At 37.7% G+C, this 17,452-nt stretch overlaps 1 long non-coding RNA gene across 3 annotated transcripts in view; it reads right to left on the reverse strand.

The window, feature by feature from the left end:
- Nucleotides 1-4,480: 4,480 nt before the first annotated feature.
- The window catches only part of LOC108938590 (uncharacterized), a 47,950-nt gene continuing 34,978 nt past the window's right edge, over nt 4,481-17,452 (reverse strand). For all 3 annotated transcript variants that reach the window (XR_001966435.1, XR_001966437.2, XR_001966436.1), the window contains exons 3-4: nt 9,777-9,851; nt 4,481-5,499 (exon numbers count right to left, since the gene is read on the reverse strand). This is a non-coding gene — a long non-coding RNA (uncharacterized LOC108938590). The remainder of the gene's footprint in view (nt 5,500-9,776; nt 9,852-17,452) is intronic.

Below are 17,452 nucleotides of genomic sequence, written 5' to 3' on the forward strand. Positions count from 1 at the left end.
TGGGTGTTCATTTTTCATATTTAAATGCTTTATCAAAATATTAATGATGTGGCCCCAGTCATTTAATTTTAGAACATCACTGTTAATGCAAATATCATATGTGGATTAATGATTTTTTTTAAATGCTGAAAATGATAAATATATGATGAATATTCAATAACAAATTAAAATCTATTTCTGGATTTTACACATATTTTTATGTGCAGTACAGGTAATGTTAAATATCACATGGAAAAATACAGTCTGAAAACTGATTTAAAACTGACAAATTATTTTAGTATTGTACATCCAGTTATGCTGCAAACAGAGCAGTCACATTACATCCCCTTTGAGAATACCATGCAAATTTGGGTGGAGTGATAGGACAGTGTCTAGACAGCCCTTTATTGTTCCTCTCTGCTTCATTGTATCATTAGAATGCATGAATTTGAACCTCGCCTGGACACCGTGCCATTCTTTTCTAGAGCTGAGACACAAAGATATATGTGGCGTGGGGTCCAGCCTCAGCCTAACCACCAGCTTTAAAGGAAAGAGTGCATGTGTGTGTATCTAATGCTTTATAAGAAACATTTTTACAGTAAAATCCAGCAGAAATAAGCAAAATATCTGTGGAGATAATAAAAACTGACAATCCTGTTATTACTTTCTGCCACCGATATGATCAAAAATGTTGAAATGTTTTTTATAGGACGGGACATAAAACTGTGTGCAAATATGGAAAGCAAAAATAAAAATATGTAGAAAAAAAAACAGAGGGGGGAGCGGGCTTTTTGTTATCTTGGCAGAGGAGCCTTAACATTCAGTCTTGCCTAACCCTGAAATTGTGTAGGTACAGTGCTGCAGGGCGCATATTAATTGAAAGGCAGAAAGTATTTCACTTGTTTAAACCATGGAGCTGCAGGGCTCTCCAGGAAAATAAAAGAGTCTCCCGAGCAGGCGGGTTAAACAGTGAGACGTGACACTGCTAATACAGAAGACGTAAAGAGGTGCCCCTGCCTCCGCTTCCTCTCCAAGTCCATCAGACAGCCAAAGCGCATGCATTTTCAATGCTCAATAACTGAGCACTCGGAGGCAGCGATTATGGCCTTGGTGTTGGATCTGCACAGAGAGTACAGACAAGATAGCAGCTGTATCCTCCAGTTTTTAAATTGACAGAACGAACAACACACTCGGCAGCTAGCTTCTGAGGTCTTGCCATTCCGGCAATTATTTTGCCCCTTAAGCGGTGAAAGTGTTGATCTTTCAAAAAAGGAAAAATAAAATGTTTCGTTCAGTGTTTTACATCACATGACACAAGCATAGTGTTTGTTTTGTACTATTTAGTTGTCATTTTAGTCAAGAGCTGTTGAAGCTTTTGTTCAAAAGCATCGTAATTATACATTTCGCCTTTTCGTACGGTAAATATTTTATTTGGACAGTTCGGGTGAAGTACCTTGTTTAAGAGTGCACTTGGCTATCGAAGGTAAAAACCTTTTGGTCAATTTCTTATCATCAGCTTTTCTGACAAACTCCTGATCTTCAAAGGCCGGTATGCTGCCTACGAACTTCAGCTTAGCTCTTCACTCTCTTCCAGATGTGCGAACCACGCAAAGCTCACATCCATTTTTTTGAAACAATAACTTTTATTGGCACGAGATTTACATGTAAAACACAACGGGACATGACTATTTCAATCAATACTTCTTAATTCAACTGAGAGTCTGAGAGAATTAAAGCAAATATCAACATATTTCGTGACCCTCTAGAACCAGCGCTGTGGACAATGTGAGCAATTTTTAAGTATCAGTTCTGAATGTGACAACAAACTCAATATTCAAGAGGTAAGTGATTCAGAGCAGATTCGATACAGCAGCATAATCAAAACCTTGGAGAAAGGGAGGGCTCTGGTCTTGTGTGGTTTTGGGCTTTGTGATGTGTTACGTGATATGGGCTTTTGGGGGTTCTTCCTCTGATATGGAAGATGTCAAGATCAGGACAACACAAAAAAGACGATAATGCATTCAGGCATTTTCTTCAGTGCATTTCAATATTTGAAATAAGTTTTGGTTACCGTATTTTTATTTTTTTTTTTTTTTGCTTATTTTTTATGCTTTAAAATACAATAAGGGTAAGTGCCGTCAAGTTAATCTAATCTCGTAGCGACCAGTCGCGTGGTTTTCTTGGAAAGGGACAGTACAAAAGTGGTTTACCATTGCTTTCCTCCATGCACATCTTTCTAACACAGGGAGATCATGCAAACTTTGCACGCACTGAGCTGGGCTCAAAGCAATATCGGAATGGTCAGCTCAGACATCGCTGGGCACTGTCATTACCTGCTCTTCCAATATGCTGCTTAAAATGTCATACTAAACTAAAAATGGATTTACCATGTGTCTCAGAAGAACTGCTGACGATATTTTAACACGCATGTATTAAACTCTTAAGTTTAATGTCAAAGAGATGAAGATTAGCTGCTCTTACATCACGCATTGTCATCCTGCCATCCTTTATCTCAGAAGCTTATGTACTTAGATTTACATTTACATGTATTCATTTAGCAGACGCTTTTCTCCAAAGCAACGTGCATCTCATAGAAAATACAATGTGTTCATTACATTAACAGAAAGAGACACTTAGATGCAGACGTGTGATTCTTACGTGCAGTTAGTTTGTTTCTTTCCACCATACGGACCAATGTTCATCACACAAGTCGCTGCATAAAACTCTATCAGAATATCCACGATTCCTGATCACCTTCCTAGTAATTTTTTTTTCTTTTTTTTTTTTTTTTTTTGAGATACACATGAAAAACCAAGCAACTTAACACATTTGCTTGCTTACTAGCCTTCGGAACACTGTGCATTGCATTTTAGGAAAAAATTAGCCAAAGCTCATACATTTTACTCCACCTTTCTTTCGCAGAAGTTTTCTCCTTTGGAAGTGCTTGATATCTTGACATGGGAAACAGTGATATAACCATTTGTTATCACTGAAGTGAGAATATAATCAACTACAAAAAATAAATTTGAAACTCATTTAGCTGATGCTTTTCTCCAGAGCGACTTTTACAGTGTTAAGGTTACAATTATTTACTCATTTATACAGCTGGATAATTTTACTGGAGCAATTTGGGGTGAACACCTTGATCATGAGGATTAGATCTGGAGGTGAGATTAAAACCTGCAACCTTTGGGTCCAAAGCCAGTAGCAACTGTCCCTAAAGACAGTATGTTTGTAAAATCATTTAAAATAGAATATAGTTTATAATTTAGATACTCCTTCCTTCCCTTCGCCAAGGTCACATACATTCATCAGAGGCACTTTGAAAAAAGACTCATACGTCAACAAGAGGAATTTAGATTTTTTTTCTTCAGACTCATACTGTAGGTCAATCCTAAGTGATTTCACAACACAGACTCTACATTGAGTGCTAGTCTGAGCTTTTGCCTCAATTCAATTGTACGTAAAAGATGCAGGAGGGATCGCTGCAGTTCCAGGAAGGTTTACTTTAAATCCGTGATCTATGGCATTAAGTGTTCAATAAATCTTCATACAATTTCAGTAGACATTTGTCAGCCAAGATTTTAATTCAGTTCCCATCATATGGGCATTCTTGTCTCTTAGAAACTGGACTGTAATAATTTTGACATATTCTTCATAAATTATTTTGGGTTTTCAGCTCTTTCTTGAAAGTGGCTATTATACTGGGACAATCGCAGAAATGGTTGGCTGGACGAAAATCTGTCAACAGGACGGGGTTTTATCCCTTGTAAATAAACACAAGTTCACTAATTTTTTTTCAATCTAAGTATAATGCCTGAGAGCAGATACAGAGGACAATAGCTATCATTTCCATGTTCTTAATGTAACCTATTACGATACAAGTGTCAGTGTACATACTGTATTTTTCCATTAATAGAAATAAAGATTAATTTTAGAGAAATACAGGCTTCTTGGTGTCTCACCTGTTATGAACTTTAATTGGAGGGATAAAACAAGAGTGATGACTAATCACATCAGTCTTCATCTTCCCCTGTCTTTAAAAAAGAGTTTTTACTCAATTCAACCCAATAGTAAAATTACGATAAGCCTAGAGCTCAAAAGGCTACACATGCAAGATGAGGGCCATGCCTGGACCTTCTCTCACGTAGTACCACTCCAGTCCTGTACATGATTTGTGGCAATTAATGAAATGCGATGATACGGGACAGAAGCAGACACACTCAAATGTGACATCTGAAAGAGCCTCTTTGACACACCAACTAATACAAATGGGACAGCAGCTCCAGGTCAGAACTTTGATCACACACTGTTCAGAACAGGTCTAAATAGCAGGGAAAACAATGTCACAGAGTAAATGTGGTAGAGGCAAGCCTCATATGAAGGAATTACAAAAAAGGTTTTGTTTGCTTAGAATGATAAAACTTGAGAAAGGAGTCAAATAAATAAACAAATAAATAAATAATATTTATTAAATAATAAAAATAATTATAAAGGGAGTGACTGGTATCCATTGTCAACAGGCTTGTGATTGTGCAAAGGAACAAATCGAATGAATAAATCATTTGTTGTCTCAAAATGCACACACAATCTATAGTAATATATGTTTTAGAATGACTCCAAGTAAGGTTTAACAATGCAGCAACAAAGAGAAATATGGAGAAGAATGGGCTGACTATTGATTTGGTTAATATTATTTTTGAAGAAAAAGAGTTGAAATAAATCCTTTGGGTGTACAGTCTATGCTTTATTTGTAGGTCATCAGTTCTGGATTTGTTTTCTTTTTTTTGTTACAACTAAAATGCAAATCTTCAAGGAAAAGGATGACATATGTTGAAGGTGTGTGTTTTATTCACAAAACTTGAATTTATTGCCCAAGTTCACCTTGTTTCAGGAAAAATTTGCCTTTCAGAATGAGGCAAAGGCTTCATCTTCTGGAGGTAATTGAAGCCAACATCCCCAGGACACTGAAAAGGTGGCTCTCTTATCAACTGAGTTACCTGTACACACCGTTTCTGCTTACAACTAACACTTGTTGTATGTGCAGGTGAGTTCTCCGCTGTCGTTCGAGTCAAAATGCGATGTCTGAGGCAAAAAGAGACTATGGGGAGGAAGTGAAAATCCATCCTGGAAAGTACAATTCAAGAAACATTTTCCAATCAGGTGAAGAAACAGTCATTTTACCATTGCTCCTGTTCTTCGTGGATAAAGGCAAAAAAAAGAACAGTTCAAGAAAAGCGGTGTGTGTTTTCCCAGCACCCAGTAGTATGAAAGACAACGTCAGCATTCTCCTTGCACTTCCAAAGATGAAAGTGTCCTCGGCCCATTTTCAAGTGCACTCTAGCCGCATCCGATGTGCGAGGGAAGCAAACTGGGGGCGTTTCCTTTCCAAGTTCGGGGTGCTTTTACGAACAAGCGTGTCCAGTGTGAAAAGGCTGCTCCATTCCAGCAAACACTTGCAGTCATCATGGCTTCATTTCTTTGGATTCCTGTCATCATGCATACAAGGTGATCCTGCACCTGAAAGAGCAAAATATGCATCTGAGACATTTAATTTCAACCCGTATTTCCGTGGCTATATAATTACTTCCATCACTGTGTCAACCTCTTGACTTGCAAACATTTCCATCACATGAAAGATGCTGAAAAGAAAAGGATTAAATGCTTGGTCCTGATAGTTCGGAATTTATACCCTTATATCTACACACACACACACACACACAAATACATATATAAATTTACATTACATTTACATGTATTCATTTAGCAGATGATTTTCTCCAAAGCGACATACATCTCATAGAAAATACAATGTGTTCATTACAGTAGCAGGAAGAGACACTTAGATGCAGACGTGTGATTCTTAAGTGCAGTTAGTTTGTTTGTTTCACCATATGAACCAATGTTCATCACACGAGTAGCTGCATAAAACTTTATCCAAATATCCACAATTCCTGATCACCTTCCTAGAATTTTTTTTTTTTTGAGACACATATAAACATTTACGTTACATATATATTGCATGTTTTAATGCATATGGTGCATATTTTAGTTTTTTCCTGCTTGAAAGAGAACAAAAAAAAATGTTCAGATTGTGCTTTCTGCAAATCACAATAGTAGCAACACATTTCATGCCATACTTTAGTTTTATTGTTCATTAACCATTCTCACGTGTATTTCCTTTCACGATACCCTTATAACCTGATAAGACCTTTCAGTTTTTTTACACAGCTCAGACCCGGGAGTGTCTGTAGAGTTACTTATTATTTTCTCACAGTTTGCAAGGCAGGGGGACACTTTATCAGATACCACTTTTTTGTTGAGCACGGTATTATAATATTGGGTTACGAGAAACTATAGAAGCTGAGGACAAGAGAAAGAGTCCATTCTACTGTATTATGGCTAGAACCTATAAGAAAGTGCATATGCAGTGTCTCTAACAGGACAGATTTTTGTTCCTTAAATGTGAGCATAGCTTTAGAATCCAGCAACTTTAGACGAAAATGACAGATCTTGGATATACAATTGCATCATGAAGCTTCTGCTTATACACTGCTTATACAGAGACTGTCCTCTCAGGTCCCTGACAGTCTCCGCTGAAACCTACCTCACTTGAACTGGCATCCATCCCAAGTACAGCTGCTGTATTTCTTTAGTACATTCCACATCGACCTACATTAGCTCGCACATTAGGTCACCTCTCTCTTCCAAACAGTTATTGCACAAAAAACCTCACTTTTTTGCAGTACCACTTTTGCATCTGTTTACATTTCTATTTATTGTACCGACAATATCATTGCACTTTTCTTCCAGTGTTTTTAGTGTAGGAGTTAGTTATTGTGAACTGTACTATAGTAGTAATAGTATATGTTGTATACAGTATGTTGTCCCCTGTGTGACACTGTGGTCCAGGAAAAACACTATTTCACTCCGATGTATGTTCTAAACATATTGTGGAAGGGACTATAAAGGGACTATAAAGTTGAATTTGACTGTGTTGGATCCTAGGCTTAATTTTTGCCTCATCAGCAGTGTCTTTTTTTTGTTTTTTTTTTAAACCAAACCAATATTATTATGTTCATACCTAAAATTGTACACTCATTTTGAAATTAATTGTGTTGATAAAATTCATACAGCACTGGCAGGTCTTGGCTAGCTCCAACTCTTATGAATACCAGGCACTTATCAGGCAAGCCAGTTTTACTCGGAGGTTACCTCATGTACTGGAAGCTATTGAGAAACATCTACAGTGTTCTGACTGAAGACTGTATTGGAATTGCATACTGTCAACAAGGCCGTGGAACAACTACAACAGTTGATGCAGTAGTTAGTTCCAGTAGTTGGTATTGCAAGTGAGAGAAATTCATACAATTCCAAGCAATTGTTTCCAGTGAGTTTTACATACAGGTAAAACAATGTGGCATTTGCATGTTCTCCCCGTGTCTGTGTGGGCTTCCTCCAGGTGCTCTGGTTTCCTCCCCGTAGTCCAAAGAGATGCTGGACATGCAGGTCCACCCACAGTATGTGAGTGAGAGAGAGAGTGTGTTTCACTGATGTATGGATGAGTGACCCAGTGTAAGTAGTGTATCTAGCAGTGTAAGTCACCGCGGTGAATAAGGTGTGTGGGCTGATAACACGACGTAGAGTTCAATGGAAGTCGCTTTGGCGAAAAGTGTCTGCTAAATAAGTAAATGCACATGTAAATGGAGGTAAAGAGTAATAGTCATTTAAACTTAGTGCGGAGAACATAAGGCATTAGACAATTATTATGACACTGTGACTGCATTAGTGCATTTCTTTTGATATGGTTGGGTCACTTTCTCAATGTCAGTCTGGGATTTGATTTTAATGACATCATTTTTAACAGTGGAAGGCAAAGGCCTTTGAGTTTTCCAAACGTAATCGTTGGGGAGACCACTGACCATCTTTTGAATTCCTGCAGGCACTGATGTCAACAGTAATGCATCTTCCTTTAGTTGCAGCAATAAAAACACATATTACCATAAATGAGCTGCAGGTCAGTTCTTTACAGCATATACCTTCTTATGGAAATATTTAAAAAAAAAAAAATCCCGAGGTGATGGGAATTTCTAAGAGTTGTAGGTTCAGACAAAGATTATTCATGTATAAGATTACTGACTCACCAATTTTTAAAGGCGATCTTCTGTCAGTCAGAGGCTGAGGGGACTTTTATTGAGAGAGGAAAAGACTCGAAACACAAAAAGTCTTTAAATGGGGATTGGTAATATTCTGACTCATTTTTATGACCATGTATGTCTTTTTCTGTATCTCCACTCATGTTAATCCATTTTCCTTCAATTTTTTTTGCCACAACTGAAGGTTTTTTGTGAGAAACAAAGGTTACATTAAAAAAAAAAAAAAGAGAAAAAATCTTATCACTGCACTGGGAACCAAACTATGCTTTTGTGTGCTGCTTTTAAAAATTAATACCGCCAGAAATAGCCATATCACTTTTACTTTGCTTCACAGAGGTAAGTACCCCCAAAGTAAAGCCTTTTTTTTCCAAAGTGCATTCCGCTACTGAGTGTCGTGCAAAAGCTACACTCGTTCGACAAGGAATGAGAAAGCAGGTCACATACAGAGTAAAAACCCATGCAAATGGAGTCCTTGGTGTGTGATCGTGGTACTTGTTTAATAACTGTAATACTGGTCCATGCTCTCCCCTGCTGTGCACCAAACTGTCAGTATAGAAACTAATGTTCTGCCTATTTTTGTTGAAGAAAGAGAAGCAAAGCAGGCAAAGACTTTGTTGCTTTGGAGGAATAAACAATGCTCTTGTTGACGTTTTGAGGAATATGGAAATGGGTAATAAAGAGATACATCAAGGTTTTTCATGATAAAAAGCTGATTCAAGCTACTGCAGTCAAGACTTGTTGGTTGTTTGCAACAAACATAAACGTAGATTCACTCAAGATACACAGGACAAGATGTTACCCCCCATGCGCATATTACAATGGCTGCATTACAAGAACAGATGTAATTGCAACTACAAACATGCAACTGCAATGTAAGAAAAGTGCTGCAGCACAGTCACAACATTTGGAACTGTGCCGTACGGTGAATAAAGACACAGAGCTATTATTTTCACCCATTTTACATGTATGAATCATCTGTCTGTCTGTCAGTACCTACATCAATATTGTGTTTCATGATACAAAACACTGTAGATGTTCTACATATTGGTGTATATTTTATGCTAGTAAATGATAAAATAAACTAGTATCTACATACACGTGGTCCCCGCTTTACCATGGGGTTACGTTCCGCGAAACCCATCGGAAGTCAAAAATATCGTAAGTTGAAAATGCGTTTAATACACCTAATACACACCTCTGCGTGGCAGACTGGGAGATGTAGATTGCTGCCGCTGCACTGCATCACGAAAGAGTATTGCTATGCGTATCGCTTGCCTGGGAAAAAAATCTAAATTCAAAATTCAAAGTACGATTTATACTGAATGTCTCTCGCCGGCTAACCACCGTAAAGTCAAAAAATCATAAGTTGAACAATCGTAAGTCAGGGCCACCTGTATATTTCATATATTCATGACATACCTAACTTTTTCTTAATATTTTTCATATTTCTAGGCTACGCGGTTCGTCTGCAAGTTTTTTCAAATTGTTGCAAATCTCTAAAAAAATTTTCTAATATATTTATTGAAAAAAATCCGCATATAAGTGGACCGGCACAGTTCAAACCCATGTTGTTCAAGGGTCAACTGTACATCCCTTCTAGAATGACCATAAGAATCATTAGGCATGTAATATTTCACTAACCTTAACAAATGGTGGCATCAAACTTCCTGTCAAATTAACACATCAGTTGCTTCGCCCTCGTTGACACGTCTTTCCCTTAAGAAAAAAACAAAATGAAATAATCACAGATTAAAAGATGTCAGGGTGAGAGGTGATCTGTTTGATGAGGACACTTCCATGTGACAAGCTGGATCAGACATCATCCTGCCGTCTGACCTTGGGCAAATGACTTGACCTACTTCTTTGGCTTTATTCATTCACCCAGGACCAACAGATGAAATAAGGGCCAAAAGAAGGGCAACACAACTGACAATACGTAAGAATGTGAAAGAAGGATTTTTTCTTTCCCCACCCCACCTATATGGAGTACATTGAAAGAGTTTCAGCTATTGTAAATAATTTACTCAACTTCCTATTCACTCTTTTAACCCTTCAGCAAATGCACTTTCAGCTAGTAAATGGATATATATATATATATATATATATATATATATATATATAAAAATACACACACACACACACACACACACACACACACACACATATATATATATATATAAACTTTGTATAGAGCTAGCTACATATAGGGATAGCTTGTAGTAAATGGGTTAGAGCTGTTACCTTTGGACCCAGTGTTTACAAGTTCAAGCCTCACCTCTACCTGTAGTACTCTTGAGCAAGGTATGCACCCTAAATTACTCCAATAAAATCACCTAGCTGTATAAATGGGTAAACAATGGTAAGTTGATTAACATTGTGAGTCATTTCAGAGGAAAGTATCAGCTAAGAAAATAAATACTACTCTGTACAAAGCTGTCTTTTCATCCTTCCGCAAAAACATTTTCAGTTAGGAAATGCCAATACATATAAATACAGAAATCCCAAACCACAAAGTGTGTGAATACTGTTGATCTGTTGCATGGCATCAATAAGGCCTCATTTATAAAATTAATGGTGCTACATTTGTTTGCATTCATTGGATCAGTACACTGTAGCTGGGTATAAGAAGAGGAGAAGAAAGAGGATGGAGTTCTGTGGGTTCACCTTCCTTAACCTTCAACCTAATTCCAGTCTCAGTGGGAATAAATGTGAAAGTTGTGCCTGTTTGTGCAGGTTAACATTTACTGCAGTTTTGACTGAAAACAGGGGAACATCAGTATCACAAACTCAGGCTTAGCACTACCTAACAGATCTCAGAATAGACATCCGTACAAAACAGAGATACCAGCAAATAAATTTTCCAGGCTTTGGCATTTTTACCATGTTTATTCATATGGGTGCAAAATACTGTATGTTTGTTGCTAATTAACCGCTGTCAAAAGCCAGATTTAAAGCTGTATAGGCAGTCTCCGGGTTACAAACGTTCGACTTACGTACAACCCGTAGTTACGAACCACCCCCCGTAAAGCCTACTATATTAAAAATTAGAGTTACATACAATGGTTCGTAATAACAAACAGGCGCTACTTTGTGACATGCAAAAAAACATTACGCATCTACAGTGGTATGTTGGCGTCTGAGTCGAAGGTAGGACAGACTTCCTTCTTTTCAGTCACGTTGCTGTTAACAGTGTCTTGTGTGTGTTACTGTATTTGGCTTTAATTTTTTTCTTTTTACCTTCCTAACATGGTATCAAAGCGTCAATGTGATGCATCAAAGTAAAATAAAACGATCACGATTGAAACTAAAGTGGAAACAATAAAGTGACCGGAAAAAGGTGAAACACCAGTGAACACTAAAGTTTCTTTAATGTTTTTATACCTACACACACACACACTCACACACACATACATTCTCTCTCCTCCTTCTCTTTCTCGCTCTCTCTATTATAAATACTGTAGTTACATTTATTATTATTATATTATTATTATGGTTGTTGTTGTTGTTGTTATTATTATCATTACATCATTACAATGTATTATTATTGCTCTGTAATATAATGTATCTACAATGTATTATTATTATTATTATTATTATTATTATTATTGCTATATTAAAGATGTTTTAGTGTATCTGGAAGTGTTCATTTAATGTTTTTTTATACATAGAAGGGTACACTATATCCTATATACTAAGAGAAACATTTCACTAGCTGACGTTATATAGAAACCGTACCTAATTGTTCTGACTTACGTACAAATTCAACTTAAAGATAAACTTAGGAATGGAACTTGTTTGTAATCCGGGGACTGCCTGTCCAGAAAACTGACATTTTTTACAAAACATCAACACAACTCAGAGAAAAACTGTGTTTAGCAACAATGAGACTGCAACATGTGCAATCTGAGAGACTTGTGTTTGGTGGTATTTCCTGGCCAACTCAAAGACAAACTAGCAACCAGGGCCTTGCTTAAGTTAAAAAATTTTATCTGCAGCCCACAATAATAAGAAAGTTGTATTTTTGCACTGCAGACAGAAATGGCGGTATAAAAAAAACAAGGTCTTATAAAACAAGCACAGTGGATAAGAAAAAGCACAGCGATGCCCAACACTTCCTTCTTTCATCCTACGTCACTCATGGCATGAGTTATGTAGGAAACATAAACTGCATAACGCCAATATGGTGCTAATTTAATACCATTAAAATTATTTTAATTAATTAATTTAGCAGATGGGGGGACAGTGGGTTGGACCGGGTCCTGCTCTCCGGTGGGTCGGGGGTTCGAGCCCTGCTTGGGGTGCCTTGCGACAGACTGGCGTCCTGTCCTGGGTGTGTCCCCTCCCCCTCCAGCCTTATGCCCTGTGTTGCCAGGTTAGGCTCTGGCTCCCTGTGACCCTGAATGGGACAAGCAGTTCAGAAAATGTGTGTGTGTGTAATTTAGCAGATGCTTTCCTCCAAAGAGACTTCCAATGAACTCTATGTAGATTTATCAGCCCACACACCTTATTCACCATGGTGACTTACACTGCTAGATACACTACTTACACTTGGTCACTCATCCATACATCAGTGGAACACACACACTCTCTCTGTCACTCACACACTATGGGTGAACCTGAACAGCATGTCTTTGGACTGTGGAAGGAAACCAGAGCACCCGAAGGAAATCCACATTATGCAGTAATTATGATAGAGTCGGGAGAAGAAATAAAATAGTTAATATTTCTTTGTCACCTGGAACACAAAAGAACATGAAGTGTGAACATGCATTTGGTTTCCCTTTCCTGTTCAAGGTGTTGCCCAACACCTACTTTCATTCTAAGGCAGGAAAAGAGAAGGATACAAAGGATGTTTTTATTTTCAGGCAAAGTTGCATTCCTGAACATCTTAAACACTGTACAGTATACTGTATGATTAAAATGACATAACAGGCAAGCTTTAAACATACTAAAAATACATATAAAGAGAGGAGCAGGAATGCTGTGCTCCGTTGCTCTCCCGACAGGCACACCTGACTTGGCTCATTAGCACCATCATGTTTAGGTGCAGACAATTAAAAACTGCTTGAAGTCGACTCCACAGAGACCAAGGTGAAATAGGAACAATCTGGCTACTATGTAATAACTGGAAGAAGCATTTTTATTCGCCTTTCTTCTGTCGGTTGTTGTACCTCAGTATTTTTGTGTTTTCTGGTTGATTTTTTCCTTGTTTTTTGACATTTTAGACTGTGAATAAAAACCTGAAAATGGCACAGCTACGTCCAATGTCCTGTTGTGTACACAGTTGGTTTCTTAAATAGAGGACAAGTTGGGGAGGGGGAAGAGGATGCACTGTAGAAACAATATATTGGACTAGGCATGTGACAATCAAATGGCTAAACACAGAACATTTGCTGAATTCAAATTAAGAAGGCAATGCCATATTAAATTGAGAAAACTCGTGCAGTGCACCTGCATACAAGTATCCTCTGTTAGCACAAATTCTGCGCTGGGCCTACCATCCATACAAATAAATAAATAACAATAATTTGTGTTCGTTCTAGTTTATTCCTTTTCTGAACCCTCTATTGCCCTTGGCAGAATAGTATTGGTATATCCTTGGCATGCCAGAGCGTTGTCATGGCTACCCTGAGACACCATCAGAAGAGAAGTGAATGGCTGTCTAGGGTCGACACAGAGCCTGTTGCCCTTCATTGGCTGAATGCAATGCAACAAGGTAACCAAACCACATATAAAATGGGCTTTGGCTTTTTTTACATATGAACATATTGTCATTAAATACAGATCAAAAATGTGTTATCAGCTGGCAGGTGTACAGCAGAAATTCTCACATTGAAGCAATCAAAGAAACTACACTGAGCCTAAGATGTATTATTTTATTAAAGATTAATTTACAGTATAAATATTAATATATATAATGATGTTTTTCATGTCTTCTACAAATATTTTACCCATCAATCTGTTATTATTTCTTTATGTCTTTAAAAAAGAGACATTACAGATTTAACAATAAAAAAAAAGAAACACTTGTTACATCACTAGAAGAAAAGACTGCCTCTTGGCTCTTCAGCGTTATGCCAAGACTGCTGTTTGAAAGACAGTGGATTTGCTTTAAGCCATACAAGAGCTGTGAATAATCCACCAGTTCAATCCTTTTTATTAGCTTTTATTAATTATTTATTGCTGGACTCATTTTCTAATCTAGTCCTCCTCCAAGTTCTCAACCATGACAGTTCTCCCCGCTTGTCCATTGCACTATTGTAGAGGTGTGGAGGTCCGGAAACACAGGCCGTGAGGCAGAGTCCACCCTCAATGGAGACATTTTAATCATTTGATTCATGAATGTAAAGAAATAAATTTCACAATATCCCTGCCAACACATGTCACTTTGCAAAACAACTAGACACTATGTCTTTAGAGGCACTGTGTAAATACACAGCACCACTTTCATTTGATCACTAGATCACTACATTTACATTTATTTATTTAGCAGACACTTTTCTCCAGAGTGACTTCCAACGAACTCTATGTAGGGTTACCAGCCCACACACCTTATTCACCAAGGTGACTCACACTGCTAGATACACTACTTACACTGCGTCACTCATCCATACATGAGTGGAACACACTCTCTCTGTGTCACTCACACACTACAGGTGAACCTGAACAGCATGCCTTTGAACTAGAAAAGTACACAATATAATTTTTACTAAGAGCAAACATTTGACAAATTGACATTAGATACCCACCATACCTAACTGTTCCGACTTACAAACAAATCCGACTTGAAGACAGACTTGGGAACGGAACTCGTTCGTAATCCGAGGACTGCCTGTACTGACATCAGTTTATATTTGCCTTAATCAGTGGTAGTGACTGGTTGAGATTGTCGGAAAGGAAGTGTGAAGTTTATAATAGATTTTGTTATGTAAGAAGTGTGACCGTGTCAATAAACTGCTAGAAGGAATATGTCTCCATTCAGTACCTGTATAACAAGAACAGACAAATCAACATTTGTTTAATTTATTTAGCTAACACATTTCTCCAAAGAAACTCAGAATAATTTACTCATTCATACAGCTGGGTAATCTTTACTTGAACATTTCAGGGTAACTACATTGTGTAGCGAACAAACTCATTTAGTTGGCAGGTTTCTCCAAAGAAATACACAATGATCAGTGTTAACTAGTACTTTGCTGACACCTTTTTCCAAGGCAAGTTTTACAATGGTAGATACACCACACTAAACTCCCTGCAATCATTTACCAATTTATACAGCAAAGCACATGCTCACATGCTATTAGACAAATTAAAGTCATTATTTGACCCAAAATACACCTTTGAACTATGGGAGGAGGCCAGAGCCCCCAGAGGAAACATGAAAACTCTACACAGAGGGAGCTGGATTCAAACCCACAACCACATGCATAAGCAAGTACCATAAGGCAGCAGCACTACCTGCTGTGCCACTATACTGCTCTTTGCTCAAGCCTCTACAGCAAGAAGTGAAATTCAAGTTTGGGTCCTTGAGCAGAACTCTGCAACTTTAACCACAACACTGGTAGTCAACACCATTCCAACCCTACTTGTACTCTAGCAGTCAATCTTCCAGCATAATTCATTAGATTTAGACAGAAAATGGCCAGACTGGCACCACTAAGAGACAAAAACTTTGGGTCTAAGATCCCCAGTATGTGCCTCTGTCCAAAAAACAGATGTGCTACAAGTGGTAATGCTGTTGTAAAGAATAAAACACTTGTCACTCGTAGCAGAAGGACAAAAGGATTAGGATTGTGTGTTTTTCTTACCAATTTGTTCAATAAGAACAGTGTTTAATTACAGAAACATACCCATGCTTTATGTGTAGGTATTATATTTTCTTTGGCAGAGACAAAGCATAACTTAAATCATTGTGAAAACGATCTGTAAAAAAGCTCCTAAAAACTAACCGTGCCTGTTGTAGAGCTCTTTGATTTGCACTTAAATAGAACACCACAGGAGTGCTTAAATTATCAAAAGAAACTCCACCATATGAATAAATAATTCAAAGACAGACGGAAAAAAGCTGTTAAACATTTGACAACACAGAACACTAAATATAAGTATTTGACTTGGAAAATGTTTCTTAAAAAATGGGTCATGGTAACTGGAAATGGATTTGAAATAAATGCGGTTTGACTGCTTTCGATGTACAGGCCTCCAATTGCTTATGGCTATATATGTAGTTTGACAGAGCAAAACATTTTATTTAATTTTGATACAGAACCTGACATCACTACCGCCTCATTTGTGCGTTAGAGCCAGCATGGTGTGAAGCACTGCTGTGAATGTTGGTTCTCAAAAGATGTACTATGTACTTACGTGGAAAAATAAGTATACATTATGAATTAAATTTAGCAGAGTTAATAAAGGTAAAACAAAGAAAAAGGACCTAGTAACAGAATGTAATACTGTACTAAAGAACCATAATAATGCAACTGTATATACTTGATTTTCCTAAAAAGCAGGATAATTGTAATCATTTTATGAATCATTGACGCACTACAGTAATAAAGGCACTATAAACTGAAAGTGTGGGGAATCTGTCTGCAGGGTAAATCATCAAAAGATTAAAAAATAAACACGCAATACATTGCTGTTTATAATGTATTATGCTTTTAAATGTTATTAAGCAAAATAGGCCGAAACACTATTATTAAAGTATTTTGCCTTTGTGGGTTAAAAAAAACTGCAACATCAGCTATGTCCACCTGATGACAACAAGTGACTAAAGGGTTAAACTTCCTGTTTTTCTTCTCTCTCCTACTCTCTCCTTTTTATTTTTCAAAAATAGCTGCATTCTCTGCTTGTGCACACTCCACGCAAATAATCCTTTGTCACTGGATGGAAAATTTGATGTGCCAATTATTCTCATGTAAATGCAGGGGGTTTGTCACATTTCCCAAGGTTCATAATACCGGTGGCTGTAGAGAAACCTCAGATGAGCACTGCCCCCTTTTAAGTCCCAGGCAACATAAAACCGTCAGTCACAAGCACACACCGTATGATGCAATGAAGACATTTGCATGCTTTTCCTCCCCACCCTTGTAAAATCCAACGTATCACAGACAACGTGACGGAAATTGCACCTTTCCATAAAGGTGACTATGAGCAATTCTTGCCTTTGGTTGTCAAGGCTTTGTTGTAAAATATCGTGAGGTGTGTGGAGGGCTTCGCTCTTCGTACCCCGTGCACAACCAGTACGAATCGCCGACGGAGAGGCGGTGTGTCAAGACGCCAGGCTTCCGGAAGCCAGCGTGACGCTCCGAGACATTACA

The sequence above is a fragment of the Scleropages formosus genome, chromosome 17 (assembly GCF_900964775.1).
Source record: "Scleropages formosus chromosome 17, fSclFor1.1, whole genome shotgun sequence".
In the NCBI taxonomy this organism is placed as follows: Eukaryota; Metazoa; Chordata; class Actinopteri; order Osteoglossiformes; family Osteoglossidae; genus Scleropages; species Scleropages formosus.